This window comes from Humulus lupulus, chromosome 6, assembly GCF_963169125.1.
Source record: "Humulus lupulus chromosome 6, drHumLupu1.1, whole genome shotgun sequence".
NCBI classification, from domain to species: Eukaryota; Viridiplantae; Streptophyta; class Magnoliopsida; order Rosales; family Cannabaceae; genus Humulus; species Humulus lupulus.
In genome coordinates, this window is record NC_084798.1 from 162,966,780 (window position 1) to 162,985,539 (window position 18,760).

The 18,760-nt window shown below is 45.0% G+C and overlaps 1 non-coding gene across 1 annotated transcript; it reads left to right on the forward strand.

The window, feature by feature from the left end:
- Nucleotides 1-10,395: 10,395 nt before the first annotated feature.
- On the forward strand, nt 10,396-10,502 carry LOC133787506 (small nucleolar RNA R71). Its single transcript, XR_009872524.1, has one exon. It is a non-coding gene; the product is annotated as a small nucleolar RNA R71 (small nucleolar RNA).
- The last annotated feature ends 8,258 nt before the right edge of the window (nt 10,503-18,760 follow it).

Below are 18,760 nucleotides of genomic sequence, written 5' to 3' on the forward strand. Positions count from 1 at the left end.
CCCCATTCTCCTTGGCCTATGGATGCGAGACTGTGCTCCCAGTCGAAATGAGGGTCATATCCCACAGGGTGCAGGCGTATGAAGACGAAGCCAACCACACAGCCCTGACCGAAAGCTTAGACCTCCTGGAGGAAAAGAGAGAAAAAGCCCAGATGAGGGTGGCAGTATACCAGCAACGCGCCGCAAGGTACTACAATTCGAGGGTCCGAGAGAGAACTTTCAGAGTCGGCGACCTAGTGCTGAGGAAGGTGCTCCCAAACACACGAGACCCGAGTGCAGGAGTGCTGGGGGCAAATTGGGAGGGACCCTACCAAGTCGCTCAGTGCATCCCCCCAAACACTTACAAGCTGGCGCGCATGGACGACACCATCGTGCCCCGGGCATGGAACGCGGAACACCTGAGGAAGTACTACCAGTAAGACGCCGGTGCCCACGGATAAAAGCACAAGTGTGGCACGCTGCCTTGATATGGTAGGAAGAAATCAAAGAGGTTACCTAGATAACCTCCTAAGTAGGCGTGAGCCATTTTATTTCGTTTTATGTGAAAATCACCTATGTACCGTTGCAACTACGTGTATGAAACCATTATGTTACGAATATAATGAATGAAACCACGTATTATAAGTAAGACTGTTAGCCTCTTCGTGTGTTATTTTTTCTTCAATACCAGGACATCAGCCAAAGTGTCCGCCGAAATAAATTTCACCAAACACTTGGGGGGCAGGACAGGGGGCGATAACGCAGCTAGCAAGGGAGACCTGAAAAGGACCCTCTAACGGAGGGTCTTGAAAAGGACCCCTCGCCCTCCTAAAAAAGAGGCTCCTAAAAAAGACCCTCTGATAAGGGATCTTGAAAAGGGCCCTCGATTAGGAGTAGCCCAAAAGCGACCCCCTATGCATCAGGAGGACCCGAGAAGGACCGTAGCCCTAAAAAGGACCGTTCAATGGGAGTTCCTAGAAGGACCCCTTATATCGGGGCCCTAGACGAAGTTCCTAAACATAGAAAGTAGTAAAAAGACCTTGCAAGGCCTCCCCTGAGTTTACAAGGATTAGCTACCCTCGTGAACATCAAGGAGGCCAAAAGGCCTTACGAAAGAAAAATATATATATAGTGACAACACTAATAAGTCTGGAGCGGCCACCAAGCCGCCCAGCCAAAAAGGGTCCCAAAAAAGACCCTTGCCGAAATAGTACTATGCAAAAGGACGAGAGGGACGCCTCTCGCAAAGAAATAATAAGCGCGCGCAAGAAAAACCCAAAAGGATAGCTAAGACCCAAGGGGTCAAAATATCCTTACAAAAACCGCCAAGGGGCACCAAAAGAGGTCCCAGTGAACCCTCTCACATGGGATCCAAAGGACCTCCAGCCTGACAAATAAAAGAAGGGAACCAACCAAACCGCGTCATACAGGCATAAAAGGGCCTCAAGTGCAGTAGAACAAGAAATAAACAACAACATCACATGTATTCATACATAAAAAAGAAAGGAGTTCTCAAGACAATACAAGGGTTACTAACAGAAAAGTAGCACTAGTAATGACGTTACAAAAAAAAAAAAAAAAAAGGAGCGAAACTAGTTCAAGGCCTCCTGTAGTGGGCACTCCACCAGGCCGCTCGGGCAACAGCTTGCTCGCCAAAAGAGGAGAAGTCGAAGTTGGGATCCTGCTTCCACACATTGTAAAGAGCCCGGTCTATAGACTTGCGCTCGATTACAGCCTTCTCCGCCTCCAAGGAAGCGACTTTCTCCTGAGCCGACTGTAGTTCAGTCCTAAGGGCCTCAACTTCAGTCCCCTGTCGAACAACCATCTCATGCGACCCGGATGCAGCGATCTTGGCCTCCTTGAGCTCGCGCTCCAAACATTTAGCCTTGCCCTTCAGCACCTTGATCTTAGCTTTCAGCTGCTCATTCTTCAAGTCCGACTTGGTGTACTTAGTCCGGGCTTTTGACAATTGGACCTTGGTTGCGCTAAGCTCATTTTCGAGCTCCTGGACCTGGACTATGAGGCCGTCCCTCTCAGTGGTAGATGCGGAAAGGATGCCAGTTGAGTCAGCATGTCGAAGAGACACGATATAGACCTGCACAAGAAAACCAATGGCATCAGCAATAAGTAACAAAAAGAAGAACACAGGTGCATCTATGCATAATACTAATCAACGCAAAGTGAAAAGCCTCACCCAGGCCGCAGCACGCCTTAGCATCTCCCCGAGGTCTGATTGAGTCACGTTCCCTAGGCCCCTCCAGTCGGAGACAGGGAGACTCTCAGCTATTGGAACGAAACGCTGCCCATAAACTGAGGCCATCCTGGTCACCCAAGCCTCTGCCCCCACGCTAGGAGCATCTGGTTGGACTGGGACAGACGACCCACTCGCCGAGGCAGGAGGAGGCGCAGCAGAAGAGAAAAATTGAGACTCTGGTGCATCGGCAGGGGGCTCCGCGAGCCCGACGAAATCAGCAGCCGGTACGCCGAGATCATGATGAATTGGAGGGAAGGCATCGTCACCACCGCAACCAGGAGAGGCGTAGCATCCTGCCGCGGCCTGCGGACCTAGAGGGTGAAAGGCCGTGTCCTGGTCATGGGAGTCATGAGGAGGATGTCCCCTGGGGGACAGGGGGGCATCCTCCATCTCCACCTCAGCCTCATCTTCGTGCAGTGATGGCCCAGCCGGCGTAGCCACAACCTTCTTAGACCCGGTGATTGACCATAGGAACTTGGGGTTAGAGACCGGAGACAATTGGTGGCGATTGAGATTCGTCATGGTAAATAGGACTGCTGCTTTCTTCAGGGCGGGGTCTGCTGCAATGAGTCTGTTTATCGCCTCCGCCTCCGACCCGATGACCGAGGGATCAGCAAATTGCCCTGAAAGAACCGCACCAATATCAGTACAAGTGAGAGTGCAAAATGGTGAGTTCTAATAAGAAAAAGAAAGAGACTGGATACTTACTAGGTTCAGCGCGAAAGCCTTCACGAACTGAAAGAGGCCCCTGTACCCAGAAAAAATCCTGTTTCCAGGACCCTGGGTTAGACACTGAGCCATCTATCAAGGGTAGCTCACTATTGGCCTTCTGCAAGTAATAGAAGCCCTTGGAATTGTGCACCCCAATAAGGTTGTACAAGGAATGCACCTCTTGCGCCGTCGGGGCGCGTTGCTCATTATTCTTGAACCAAAGAAAGAGGCAACTTAAAGTCAACCAACTGTTGGGTGACAGTTGGAGAGGGGCCAAATCAAAATAGTTGAGAACCGCCACAAAGAACGGGTGTAGAGGAACGGTGCCACCCGCCTTCATAATCTGCTCACTCAAAGCCACAAAGCCCTTCTCAGGGCGGTCGGCCCGGCAGGTCTCCTGAGGAACATGCAAGGCGTATTCTGGAGGAGTTCGGTAGCGCTTCACGATGGTCTTCAGTTTGTTCGAAGACATATTGGACACTAGGCTGGACGCCAGTAGGGGGGCGTCGTCTTCTTCCTGGACGGACACCTGTCTGCGTACCTTCGACATATCTGCAAAATCAAAAGAAACATGTGAGGAAGAGGCAGAGCACTTAACCCTCCATTTTCTCTTCCTAGCAAGGGTTTTCCATCGAGGGAGCGATGGCGGAAGCGCTAAGCCAGGATCAACGGAGACTAGGGGCTGAGGAGAGGAGTTGATAGCCCCGTGATCGTCATCAGGCGAAGGGGGAGTGGGAGGTTCTGGCGGAATGTGTCCCTCCATAAACTCTAACTCCCACCGCAATTCAAAAAGAGCCGTCCTAAGACGCGCTATATGGTCGCTAAGGCCCGGGGGTGAAGGTCCTCCGTCTCCCCTCGACACCGAGTCAATTTCGCTCTCTACCACCCAAATTTTATGCCTAAGATCAGCCATGCACTCGAGGTGGCGAATGCGGGCTTGCCTCAAAGACTCATAGTCCTGGTAAGGGCTGCCCTCAGGGGACTCAGGATCTGAAGACAGGTCGATAAACTCAGCCCTCGAGGGTATGTCGGACGGGCCCTCACTGGCCATGAAACTGCGTCCCAACAGCAAAAAGGGGGTCACGTTTAAACAAGGGGAAGACTACAAAACACAAAGGAACAGGCTTAATACCTCTAGGTGCAAACGCCCTAAATGGACTACTACAAGGGACATGTATAAAAAGAAAGAGGAGGGGCGCGCGTGTGGTCAAAACAAGCTCGGGCTAACGTACCCCACCCCAAGTATTGTTGGTCTGAATCCGATAAAATAAGTAAATAAACAGGAGAAGAAAAGAAAATATACCTCAAGCAATTGAAAGAACGAAGTCGGAGTCCAAGGAAAGTTGGGAGGCAAAAAGTACCAAAGCGTTGAAAATGCGCGTCTGCAAGAGTTAATCAGAAAAGTGTGTTAGCCCAAAAATGTACACACCAAGAAATTAGCTAAAAATAAAAAAATAAATAAAAAAATAAAAATAAAAAAAAATAAAAATGAATGGAAAAGTGATGAAATTGTAGAGAAAGTGTAGTTGTGGGGGGTTGAACCCTTTACCTTTTGGGAGGAGTAAGGGTCTAACTACCACTAAGCCAAGGAGGTAAGATGTGAAATATTAAGCCATGCATGACGGCCTATTTATAGGAACCAAGATGAATAGTCTACAAGAGCACCTAAAGGCCCTCTCCTAGACTAGGGGGGGCAAGTGTTGATGCTCATAATCTCATCAAGAGAAAATATAAGGCCGTCTAAGGCGTCCCATGCGCGAGGCCAAGAGGGGCCGCGAGGCCGTCTACGGCGCCCCATGCGCGAGGCCAAGAAGGGTCGCGAGGCCGTCCACGGCATCCCATGCGCGAGGCCAAGGAAGGAATCGCGAGGCCGTCTAAGGCGTCCCATGCGCGAGGCCATGAGGGGTCGCGAGGCCGTCTACGGCGCCCCATGCGCGAGGCCAAGAGGGGGTCGCGAGGCCGTCTAAGGCGCCCCACGCGCGAGGCCATGAGGGGATCGCGAGGCCGTCTAAGGCGTCCCATGCGCGAGGCCATAGGGGGGTCGCGAGGCCGTCTAAGGCGTCCCATGCGCGAGGCCATGAGGGGCCGCGAGGCCGTCTACGGCGCCCCATGCGCGAGGCCAAGAGGGGCCGCGAGGCCGTCTACGGCGCCCCATGCGCGAGGCCAAGAAGGGTCGCGAGGCCGTCTACGGCATCCCATGCGCGAGGCCAAGGAAGGAACCGCGAGGCCGTCTAAGGCGTCCCATGCGCGAGGCCATGAGGGGTCGCGAGGCCGTCTACGGCGCCCCACGCGCGAGGCCAAGAGGGGGTCGCGAGGCCGTCTAAGGCGCCCCATGCGCGAGGCCATGAGGGGATCGCGAGGCCGTCTAAGGCGTCCCATGCGCGAGGCCATAGGGGGGTCGCGAGGCCGTCTAAGGCGTCCCATGCGCGAGGCCATGAGGGGCCGCGAGGCCGTCTACGGCGCCCCATGCGCGAGGCCAAGAGGGGGTCGCGAGGCCGTCTAAGGCGCCCCATGCGCAAGGCCATGAGGGGGTCGCGAGGCTGTCTAAGGTGTCCCATGCGCGAGGCCATGAGGGGCCGCGAGACCGTCTACGGCGCCCCATGCGCGAGGCCAAGAGGGGGTCGCGAGGCCGTCTAAGGCGCCCCATGCGCGAGGCCATGAGGGGGTCGCGAGGCCGTCTAAGGTGTCCCATGTGCGGGGCCATGAGGGGCCGCGAGGCCGTCTATGGCGCCCCATGCGCGAGGCCAAGAGGGGGTCGCGAGGCCGTCTACGGCGTCCCATGCGCAAGGCCAATAGGGGCCACGGGGCCGTCTACGGCGCCCCATGCGCGAGGCCGTGCAAGGTCCCGCGCGCGCACGCCCCGGGAGGTCCATCAGCCCATAATCTTCTCAGGAGGCCGACGCCCCATGACTTAACGTGTATGGGCCCAAGACCCCTATTCAACGCCACGGCCAATACGGACACCGAAGATCCCCTTTTTCACACTTCAAAGTCCCTATGCTTAGTGTGAGTCAAAGGAGACATGTTTGTACGACCAGGTACCAGGTACGGATGCCAGTACCAGTGAGGATCGTGGTCCGTACGTCTACGGCCATAGGTCAGAGCCGACACCACTACCTCCTGCGCCAACACGCCTGCTACCACGCCTCAGGAAGGGGTACAGACAAGTAGTGGAGACATCCTCCTGACACCTGCTCCTGTACGGGATGTACAGCCACAACCTCTGAAGCCACTTCCCTGGTACAGTACGTTTGTACCTCTTGGTCCCCTGGACCACTATGTACCTAAGGCCGTTAGAGCCTACTATAAATGGAATTCCAAGGCCACCTGAGAGGGGGTTGGAAATTTTACTGTAACAGAGACATTAGTGTGAATGAGATACTGAATTCTCCATTGTTGTTACTCCATTATTCTTGAGTCATCGTTCAAGTTTTCATAGCTTTCGAATTAGCAATTTCAATTCGATAATTTTTCCAACTTAACTTCGTTGACGAGTTCTCACCGTCAACACCATCACAATTAGAAGTTTTTGTAGCTTCTACCCATTTAGAAACATAATCCATCGCAAGCAGAATGTACTTATTATTATAAGATGACGGGAAAGGTCCCATAAAGTCTATTCCCCACACATCAAACAACTCAACTTCCAGAATACCAGTCATTAGCATTTGATCTCTTCTTGATATATTACTGGTTCTTTGACAACGATCACAACTCTTGACAAAGACATTAGCATCTTTAAATAATGTAGGCCAATAGAACCCACATTGCAGAACTTTTGTTGTTGTTCTTGTTCCTCCAAAATGACCGCCACAATGCAAAGTATGACAATGAGTAAGAATGGAAAGCATTTTTTCTTCTGGGACACATCTTCTAATCACTTGGTCAGCACAATGACGAAAAATATTGGGTTCATCCCAATAATAATGCTTAACTTCCGAATAGAACTTTTTAAGTTGCTGCCTTGACATGTCAGGAGGCACAACCTTCGCTACCAAATAATTAACATAATCCACGAACCACGGTAACTTTTCTTCTCCATCAATAAAAATAACTGTTCATCCGGAAAGTTGTCATCAATTTGTACATTTTTCTTATTAAGATCTTCTTCTAATTCCAATCTAGATAGATGGTCTGCCACTAAATTTTCTGTCCCCTTTTTGTCACGAATTTCCATATCAAACTCTTGCAATAATAGGACCCATCGAATCAAGCGAGGCTTTGCATCCTTCTTGGTTATAAGGTATTTAATAGCAGAATGGTCTGTGTAGACAATAACCTTATTACCAATTAAATATGGCCTAAACTTATCAAACGCAAAAACAATTGCAAGTAGTTCCTTCTCAATAGTTGTATAGTTTAATTGAGCATCATTCAAGGTCCTACTAGCATAATAAATTATTCGGAAAACCTTGTCAACTCGCTGCCCCAGAACTGCTCCAACTGCATAATCACTCGCATTGCACATAAATTCAAAGGGAAGTTCCCAATTGGGTGGTACCACAATCGGTGCAGTGATCAATTTCTCTTTCAAAGTATTGAAGGCTCTTTGACAATCAACATCAAAACTAAATTGTACTCCATTCATTAATATTGCAGACAAGGGTTTAGAAATCTTGGAGAAATCTTTAATAAATATCCTATAAAATCCAGCGTGGCCAAGAAAACTCCGAACACCCTTAACTGAAATTGGAGGAGGCAAGTTCTCAATAGTTGAAACCTTCGCACGTTCTACTTCTATGCCTTTGCTGGAAATCTTATGGCCCAAAACAATTCCTTCACTCACAATAAAGTGACATTTTTCCCAATTCAGGACCAAATTAGATTCTTCGCATCTCTTTAACTTTCTCCAAATTCTGTAGACACGTATCAAATGATGGGTCAAAGACTGAGAAATCATCCATAAATATTTCAATGCTCTTCTCCACCATATCAGAAATAATGACATCATGCATCTCTGAAAAGTAGCAGGAGCATTGTATAAACCAAATGGCATTCTACGAAAAGCAAACGTACCATAAGGACAAGTAAAAGTTGTTTTCTCTTTATCTTCGGGAGAAATAGGTATTTGGTGATAACCAGAATACCCATATAAAAAACAATAGAAGTGATGGCCTGACAGCCTATCAAGCATTTGATCAACGAAACGCAATGGGAAATGATCTTTCCTTGTTTCCTTATTTAGCTTTCTGTAGTCAATACAAATTCTCCACCCCATCACTGTACGAGTTGGAATTAACTCATTATTCTCATTTTTAACTACTGTCAATCCCCCTTTTTTCGAAACCACTTGTACTGGGCTTACCCACGAACTATCCGAGATTGGATAAATAACACCAGCATCTAACCACTTCAAAATTTTTGAACCACCTCTTTCATAGCAGGATTTAGCCTCCTTTGTGCATCAATACTAGCCTTACTGTCCTCCTCCATGAGAATATGGTGCATAACAGTAGATCGGCTAATTCCTTTTATATCAGCTAAAGTCCGGCCAATGGCCAATTTATGAGCTCGAAGTACTTTTAATAATTTTTCCTCGTCAACAGTAGATAATGAAGCATAAATAATAACAGGGAAAGTATCATTCTTACCTAAATAAGCGTATTTAAGATGATCCGGTAAAGTTTTCAATTCAAGTATTGGTGGTTTCTTTATAGATGGTAGTGGTCTCTCAGGCCCTTGTCCAAGTTCCTCATATTTCTTCTTATAAATATGTCCAATAGAGTTTAGCCAATTTACATATTCCATAACCTCAATACCATCACAGTCTTCCCCTCCTTGCACAATAAGGCTCATCTCAAGCGGATCTTCAACACGTTGTCTCTTTGACAATTGTTCCTCAATTACATTTACACTAAAGCAACTATCACTTGCTCTAGGATACTTCAAAGCCTGGAACACATTAAATACAACCTCATCACCTTACACCCTTAGCCTTAACTCTCCTTTTTGAACATCTATCAAGGCTTAACCATTGGCTAAAAATGGTCTTCCCAAAATAATTAGAACATCTTCATCTTCCTCCATATCAAGAACAATAAAATCGGAGAGAAAGATGAATTTTTCCACTTCGACAAAAACGTCTTCAATAATACCACGAGGGTGTGTCAATGAACGGTTAGCCAGTTGTAGAGTAACCGTAGTGGGTCTAGCTTCCCCCAAACTGAGTTTTCGAAATACAGACAGTGGCATTAGATTAATGCTTGCACCTAGATCACATAAAGCCCTCTCACAATGAAAATTCCCAATAGTGCATGGTAAAGTGAAGCTGCCCGAATCTCTCAACTTTTGAGGAAGTTTCTTTTGAATTATGGCACTACACACTTTTGTCAAAGCCACGGTTTCATAATCCTCTATTTTTTTCTTATTAGACAATATCTCCTTCATAAACTTCACATAACTAGGAATTTGTTCAAGAGCTTCCGCAAAGGGAATGTTAATGTGAAGTTTCTTAAATACTTCAAGAAATTTGGAGAATTGCTTGTCAAGATTTGCCTTTCGGAACCGCTGAGGGTAAGGAATCTTGGGTGTCGACTCGGTGTATTTTGGCATCTCTTTCTTTAGAAGGTCTTCAGTAACCTCCTCTTGTGCTGGTCTAGGTACAGGTTGATCTTCAGTCTTATTACCCTTGTTTTCTACTGTAGGCCCCTCATACTTAGTCCCACTCCTCAAAGTAACAGCTTGACATTGCTCTTTGGGATTCACCACAATTGAGCTAGGTAAAGCCCCTTGGTTACAATCTGCCATTAACTTTACAAGTTGGCCAACTTGTGTTTCTAAGCTCCGAATGGATGATTTGGTTTGTGTCATAAATTGGCTCAATGAATCAGCGGAAACCTCTGGTTTAGTCATGTGAGGCGGTGGTTTTTGATGTGGCGGCATTTGTGGCCTTTGAGTATCATAAAAGAGCCTTGGGTTTAGCCCATAAGATGGTCTATGTGGAGGATATTGAGGTTGATTTGGATGATACTGTGGTTGGTTCCCTTGATTATTACTCCATAAAAAATTCAGATGGTTCTTGTATGCTGGAGTGTAATTGTTAGGGTATGGGTTGTTATTCGGTTGCCTTGCCCAAGTGGGATATCATTAATCGAATAAGAACCCGTCGGTAGACATTGCTGAAAGTGATGAGGGCCTCCACATGTCTCACAACTGAGAGGAGCAAATTGTAGTTGCATCACTTGAGTTGAACTGTTGTTTTGTTGTTGTATTTGTTTTGTTAGTGAAGCAATTTGAGCATTGAGCATAGCAATAGGATCAACTTCTAGAACTCCCACCACCTTCTTATTTTCTCACTCAGATGGCCAATTATAATTATTCATGGCCATCTCCTCTAAAAGCTCAAAAGCTTCGTTAGCGCTTTTACTCATAAATGCTCCACTTGCTGCTAGATAGTTCTTGTGTTTCCCCTCAGTCCATTATAGAAAGTGTGCACCAACATCCGTTTCACTATACCATGATGTGGACATTTTCGCAGTAGCTCTTTAAACCTCTCCCAAGCGTCATATAAAGATTCCCCCTCAAATTGACAGAAATTATTTATTTCACCTCTAATCCCTGCTGATTTAGCAGGAGGAAAGTACTCAGCGAGAAATGTTTGAGCAAGGTCTTCCCATGTCAGAATGGAATTGGCATGCAGTGAAATCAACCAACTTTTAGCCCTGTCTCTCAACGAAAACAAAAATAGCCTCAAATGAATTGCATCATTACTTACTCCGTTCATTTTGAAAGTATCACATAACTCCAAAAGTTGGTAATATGGAGGTTTGGATCCTCATTAGGTAGCCCCCCAAACTGAACACAATTCTGAACCATTTGAATAATTGAGGGCTTGATCTCAAAATTATTCGCCTCCACAATAGGTGGGAAAATACTAGAATGTAACCCTGTAACAGGAGGGAGTACATAGTCCCTCAGAGGAAAGTATGCCTCAGCTGCAGCGTTCCCCGCATAACCCTGATTCAGATTATTATTAGCAACATTGTTGACGTTTTGGGCCATCTTTTCAAGTCTTTTCTGTTTTCCTTCTCTTTTCCAGGTCTTCTCAATCTCAGGATCAACATGTACTAGTATTTTCGACTCCTTACGTCGCATAATAATAGGTCACTTGAAATTGAGAAATTTAAAAGTAGCGACCATGATAGTCGGCCTTAATAATCAATAATTAGGGGGCGACAGTGTTTCCCAAGATATTTGAAAAATCACCGCAAATTTTACCCAATATAGCCATATATTGTTTTTATCGGCGGAACACTATATTTTATTAATAGGGAAGACATGTTGTCGCTGATATGTCGCCCCTAATAAATCGATACTAATAATTGATTTGTAAATTCTGTATGCAAGTATACGTAGTCATGTCAAGTAATAAAGTTTGTAAGAATAGAGATTGTCCCACAGAGACTATTAACCAATTACCAATAACTGTTTTTCACTTTCTATTTGGTGATTAAAATTAAGATGAATAATTCTGAACTATGAGCACAATTTCAACAACTGTAGACAAAATAATAAATTAACGAATTAAAAATCAATAATAAAAAGCCTAGGAATTAATTTCATCAACTTTTCATTCTATTAATTTTACTAATCAGTCCTAAATCTCTTCTTCCTATTCTAATAGCAGGTTAACATAATCGATTCCTATTCTTTTTCAAGATATAAGATCTCAGCCTATATGCAGGTTTTCTACATTTTTGTGATAAACTTAAACATATAAAAGGCATTAAGCATGGAAACCTAATTACTACACAAGTCATACAGGTACTTTCGTCCAATATGCAACCTATGTCTATATAATGATAGCATATTCAATTCTCATCTTTCGAATTTTGAATCAAAACCATTAACTAAAGTAAATAATGATCAAGTATTTACTAGCATTAAACAAACATCATATAGATTAGAATAGAAAAGAAGTCTCAGTAGAACATCATAATGAAATTAAATTGAAATTTAAGTGACTACATTAATCCCTAGATAACAGATTTAGTTCATAAATAACATAATGACAATAAAATTCAAATAATTGTTCATAGAAAATAACCTAAAGAATTCAGATGAAGAAGAAATCTAGAAAGTCATAAACCAGAAAAAGAAATCTAATTACAACAGTCTTTTCTAGATCTAGGGTTTATAAAACTAAAACTGCTTGCTTAATTCGCAGAATAATATCCCTTAAATAGTTTTCCAATGCTCCCAAGTGAAAAGACCATTTTGTCCTTCAAAAAGTGGCTAAAAACTCAAAACTGCGTCGATAGCTCTGTAGTGCTAGGTCTTAGGCACTATAGCACTATTGTCAGTGCCAAATTTCCTCATAAATTATTTTTCTAGTTCTATAGCCAGTAATGTAGCGCCAATAATGTAGCGCCAATAATGTAGCGCTGGGGAACTAATCTTCGGGTCCTTCAAGCGCTGTAGTGCTTGTTTTGTAGCGCTAGGGCGCTACTGACAGATTCAACAACGTTAAGTTCTCCTTTCTAGCGTTGTAGCGCCACTTATATAGCGCTGTACTGCTATTGACAGATTCAACACTCAGACCTATTGCTCCTGAATGACTCGATTTTCTCCAAAATAACTCCATTTTCTTCCACTTTCACTTCATTCCACTATTTTCACCATCTTAGCATCAAAAACCTAAAACATGAACAAACAAGCATAATTCTGCAATAAAATAGCCCTAAACTAATGAAAACCTTGCTAAAAACTAGACCATAAACGAGCCTAAAACTCGTTTATCAATAACTTCAATATATCACCTAGCTGTCAAGTTCCTAACTCCTGGGGGAATAGCGAGTATGAAAGGGGAACAAAAAGAAGCGAGGGAGTGTTATTACACCTCCCTCCGCACGTCTGTAAAACTGGGGGAACCAATGGCGATGGTAGTAGATGGAGGCACAAACCCACAGGAAATAGACCCCAGAATCACAGAGGAGCTAGGGGTTGAACCTATGCAAGAGTTAGAAGAAATCGTGGTGATGGAAGAGCCATTACGAAAGTTAAAGGTGGGAAAAAACCTTAAAGACAGGACGAAGGAAAAGTTGGTGAGGTTTCTGAAGGAAAATTTGGATGTATTCTCTTGGAGTCACGAAGGCATGGTGGGGATAGATCCTTCCATCATGTGCCACCATTTAAATATTGCCCCCGAGGCAAGGCCCGTCAGGCAGAAAAGATGAGCGCTCGACCCGGAGAGATATGCAGCCTTGAAGGAGGAGGATGACAAATTGAAGGCGAACGGGTTTATCTGCGAATCATTCTATCCTGTATGGGTATCGAACCCCGTACTAGTCCCAAAACCAAATGGAAAATGGAGGACTTGTGTGGACTTCTCTAACCTCAATAAGGCTTGTCCTAAGGACAATTTTTCGCTTCCAAGAATAGATCAACCGATGGATGCGACAGTCGGACATGAGTTACTTAGCTTCATGGATGCTTACTCTGGATACAACCAGATACCCATGAACCCAGCTGACAAAGAACATACTTCATGCATAACGGATAAAGGACTCTACTACTGTAACGCCCTACTTCCTTAGAGCTGTTACCAAGTGAGTTTTAAGAAAAAAACAGTGTACAAAGAACTCGTTAACCGAGGTTTTTAAAACGAAAGTGTGACTAATCAAAAGTTTAAGGCTGTAATCTTTGAAAATGCGTTGTTTCATCAAAACTTCTAGTATTAAACATTTGGGATCCCAAAATAAGGTTTGAAAACTATTTACATCTTAAAATCAGTTTACAGTTGATTAGTTATAAAAATCATAGATTATTACAGCCATTTCTCGAATAAACCCCCAACCAAAGCAGTCGGGCAGGCCGAACATGTACGCGTCGCTTCACGCTCTCCGTACTCATGGCTGGTTGACTCAATCTATGCCCTTACCTGCAACACAGAGCACCCGTGAGCCGAAGCCCAGCAAGAAAACTCAAGCAGTTCATAACATATGCAAATTATACAGTTAATCATATCAGATAGTCCACAGATAAACAGGTCAACCATTTGACTTAAGCAACCCGGCCATGCCGCCCCAGAAGCCTTACCAAAGCCTGGGGTCTCGGTCTTCACCGTAAGGATATCACATGTATCCATGGGGTTCCACCCTGACTACAAGCACTCCACGTGCTATGTGGTACTTCCGGCCCCTCTGCCGTTCTCGGCCTTTCGCCGTTCTCGGCTCCATTGCCATTCTCGGCTCCTCGCCGTATCCTTCGACTAAAATCACAGATAGTCTAACTCAAATAGCATTTGAACATATATCAATTCAATCAAGTCTTCACCCTAACATGTAATGCAATATAGGGTCGTGCCCCGCAATCACACTAAGGGCCCATGCCCTATCCTACGGGTGTTATAGTTTTCTTACCTTTCAATTCGATAGCTTTCAACACTTGACTCCTTGAGCACGATCCCACTCGAGCCTTAGCGCACACCTAAACACAGTCGTAGGTCAAAGTCAACACCGAACCCCAAGTCCGAAAACCTAGCCTCGGGACCAATCCCGAGCCCCCGGGAAGTCCTAGATCCCCAAAACAAAGTGATGGAATCGAGCCCCGAACCCTAGGTCAAAATCCCTCAACAAAAGCCCAAAAATCCCTTTATGTGAACAGTGCAGCGCTACAGCGCTCTAAAGAGGGCGTTGTAGCGCTACAAGCAGAACCACACCCCCCAGAAACAGGGCCTAGTGCTACAGCGCCCACTAACTAGCGCTACATACCCCAACTTCTTTTTCTGCGATTTCTTTGAGCCAATCTCAACCCAAACTTCCCCAAATCTTTACCAAACTCAAAATCAAGCTTATAAACACTCTCCACTCATCCCAAGCATCCCAAATCCTCAAAACCCAAGCACATTCAACCCAAATCTCAAAATTCACCATGATCAACCCTAAACTCAGAAATTAAGTCAAACAACAAAGTTAAAGGCTTAGAATTCATACCGTTGATGCAATTTCGACCTTGATTCATTTCCTAGACTTCCTTAGCTTGCTCTTCCTCAAAGCTTGCCCAGAAATTCCCTAAAGTTCCCATCAACTCAGCTCAAAACACAGCTCAAACCAGCCAAACCCTTAAAACTGAAATTTCTAAAAACTTACCTCAAAAGTTGATGTGTTCTTGCTAATCCTTGCCAAATCTTCAAGTATAACCTTAAGATCCTTGATGCTCAGCCTATCCTAGCTCTCCACTGAGCTTTGCCCCAAGAAAAATGGAGAGAAATGGTGCAAGAATGCACAAACCGCCCCTTTAGAAAACCATCTATTTTCTCTCTTTTCTTTTCTTCCTTTTTCTTTCTTTTCCTTCAGATTTATCCCACTCTTTACCAATCCCACTCACTATATAAAGCCTCAAATAATCTATCTTTAAAAAGCCAATTGACCAAAATGCCCTCCCTATTAGTTCTAATCCTTTTTTGTCCAAGTAGGGCCATTTTAGTCATTTTACCCAATTCCCGCTAATCCTAAAGTGTCTCTAATATTTTCCCGCTTGCTTCCCAATACCTGAAAAGTCACCAAATAATATTCCTCGATATCAAAATAAACCCCAATATACTCATTAACTTCCTATTTATACCCCCAGGCTCGCCCCGAGCCGGGTATAAATCTCCGCCTCGACTTTCTGCTAGTCTGCTCACAGGGATCGTCTCGAGTCACAAATTACAGATACATCCACATCACAATGTGGTCTCAACAATTATCACATATCAATACAGTTATGCCCAACATGGCCAAAATTACAATTATGCCCTTCTAACACAATCAGGGTCCACATGCATACTAATACACATAGTCATGCATCTCAATTAGTCAAATAGTCATATAACATGCTTTAAATCATAATCATGCATTTAACTCATCAAAGTCACACATAAATCCCATCATGCCCTCCTGGCACGCTAATCAAGGCCCTTAAGCCTTATTAGCGATTTTGGGTCGTTACAACTACTACAAAGTGATGCCTTTTGGATTGAAAAATGCAGGTGCCACCTATCAGAGATTGGGGAACAAAATGTTCGCTAACCAGATAGGAAGGAACATGGAGGTATACATTGACGATATATTGGTGAAGACCAAAAATGCTAGAGAACTCAACGGGGACCTAAGTGAGATGTTCGACACACTCCAGAGGTATTGAATGAAGCTGAATCCACTCAACTGCACTTTAAGAGTCTCCTCGGGAAAGTTCTTGGGTTTCATGGTCAACTCCAGAGGCATTGAAGCTAATCATGAAAAGATAAAGGCCTTAGTAGAGATGAATCCACCCAAGAGAAAGAAAGAGGTGCAATGTCAAACGGGATGGGTAGCAGCCCTTAACAGATTCATTTCAAGGTCTACGGACAAGTGCCTCCCCTTCTTCAACATCCTAAAAGGGAGCAAAAAGTTTGCTTGGGATGGAGATTGTGAGGACGCTTTTACCAATTTGAAGGAACACCTAGGGAAGTCGCCCTTGCTGGCTAAACCTGAAAAGGTCGAAAGGCTATACTTATACATGGCAATATCCGAGCATGCCATAAGCGCTGCCCTGGTTAAAGGAGAGAAGAAGCATCAACAACCCGTGTACTACGTCAGTAAACGGTTGGTAGATGCAGAAAACCGATACCCGGAGATAGAGAAGTTAGCATACGCATTAGTCGTGACCTCAAGAAAGTTAAGGCCCTACTTCCACGCCCATGCAATCGAAGTACTCACTGATAGCCCTTTAAGACAGGTCTTGCACAAACCTGAAACCTCGGGGAGACTGGTGAAATGGTCGATTGAGTTAAGTCAATTTGACCACACATATACCCCAAGGACCTCCATCAATGGGGACGTGCTTGCATACTTCATAGTGGATTTCACCTATCAACTAAATGAAGAAGGATATATAGGAGAGGGTTAGTCCATTGGAAAGGGAGAGGAAAGGAAGTTTGAGGAATGGAGCCTCCATGTGGATGGAGCATCCAACGAAGGGGGAGCTGGAGCAGATATCATGATGATTGGACCTAGAGGACACAAGATGTATTGCATGAAGCGCTCCTAGCTGGATTGTGGTTGGCCCAGGGGCTAAAGGTAACGTATTTACACATTTTTAGTGACTCATAGTTGGTGGTATTCCAGGTGAAGGGTGAGTATCAGGCAAGGGTTCCTAAGATGGTCGCATACTTAAAAAGGGTAAAAGACTATCTGGGGCAATTGGAGGGTTATAGCATAAAGCAAATCCCAAGAGAGAGGAATACCCATGTTGATGCCCTTGGAAAGTTGGCTTCCACTAAGGATGGAGATACCCTTGAATCTGTACTTGTGGAATACTTATCTAGGCCAAGCATCATTGAAGCAGACGTTCATAAGATCATCATTCCAAAGGGGTCGTGCGCCGACCAAATTATAAACTACCTAAAGGATGGAGCTCTACCAACAGACAAGAGGGAGGCTCGGAGGCTGGTGTATAAGGTCGCTCGGTGGGCCTTAGTAGACGGAGTCTTGTACAAGAGAGGGTTTCCTGTGCCGCTCTTGCATTGTGTTGATGAGGAGGAGGTGATGAAAGTTCTGTATGAAATACATGAGGGCAAATGCGGCAACCATGCGAGTGGACCATCCACGACTAGGAAAGCCACGAGGCAAGGGTATTACTGGCCCTCTATGGAGAAGGATGCAAGTGACTTCACAAGAAAATGTGACAAATGTCAGAGACACGCAAACTACTCCCGGAAGCCCCCAAATGAGCTAACTAGCCTAACCAGCCCTTGGCCTTTTGCTATCTGAGGGATAGACCTGATCGATGCCCTTCCCGCAAGCAGGAGTGGAGCAAAGTACGCAATCATAGCGGTAGATTACTTCACCAAGTGGGTTGAAGCAGAACCTCTAGTAAAAATAACGGCCAAGTATATCACCACTTTTGTCAAAAAATTCATTGTCTGCAAGTACAGAGTGCCCTACAAAATCATTTCTGACAACGACACCCAATTTGAGGGGAAACGTTCAAGGAGTATTGTAAGGAGAAAGGAAGAAGAAGAAGCTTCTCAGCTGTTGTGCATCCACAGGCCAATGGGCAGGTGGAAGCCATTAACAAAGTCCTTAAGAAGAACTTAAAAGTAAAGCTAGAGAAAATGAAGGGAGCCTAGGTTGAGGAGCTACCTAATGTGCTTTGGGCCTATAGGACGACACCGCGCACAACCACTGGGGAGACCCCTTTTGCCTTAGCATATGGATGTGAGGTTGTTCTCCCAATTGAAATGAAGGTTAACTCCTTTAGGATACAGGCCTACGAGGACCAAGTCAATCATGTAGCAATGGCCGAAAGCTTAGATATGTTAGAAGAAAGGAGGGAAAGGGCGCAGATAAGAGTGGCAGTATACTAGCAATGGGCAGAAAGGTACTACAACTCGAGGGTGCAAGAAAGAATGTTTAAGGTAGGAGAGTTGGTACTAAGAAAAGTACTCCCCAACACGCGACACCCAGGGATGGGGGTACTAGGGGCGAATTGGGAAGGACCCTACCAAGTCGCTCAATTCATACCACCAAACACTTATAAACTAGCACGCATGGATAACATTGTGATAGCCCAAGCATGGAACGCAGAACACCTCAAGAAATATTATCAGTAAGACTTCCATATCTGATGCAAAGAATATCTGTATTTAGTTTATTGCACGTTATGCTAACTTGGCATATAAGAATCAAAGAGGTTACCCAGATAACCTCACAAGTAGATGTAACTGTTTCATATATGTCCTTGTAACTTGCCTACTATGAATGAAATTGTTCGCAACTTCACATGTTAAATTTATTCTCTATCCAAACATCCACCAAAGTGCTTGATTGAATAAATTTCACCAAGCACTTAGGA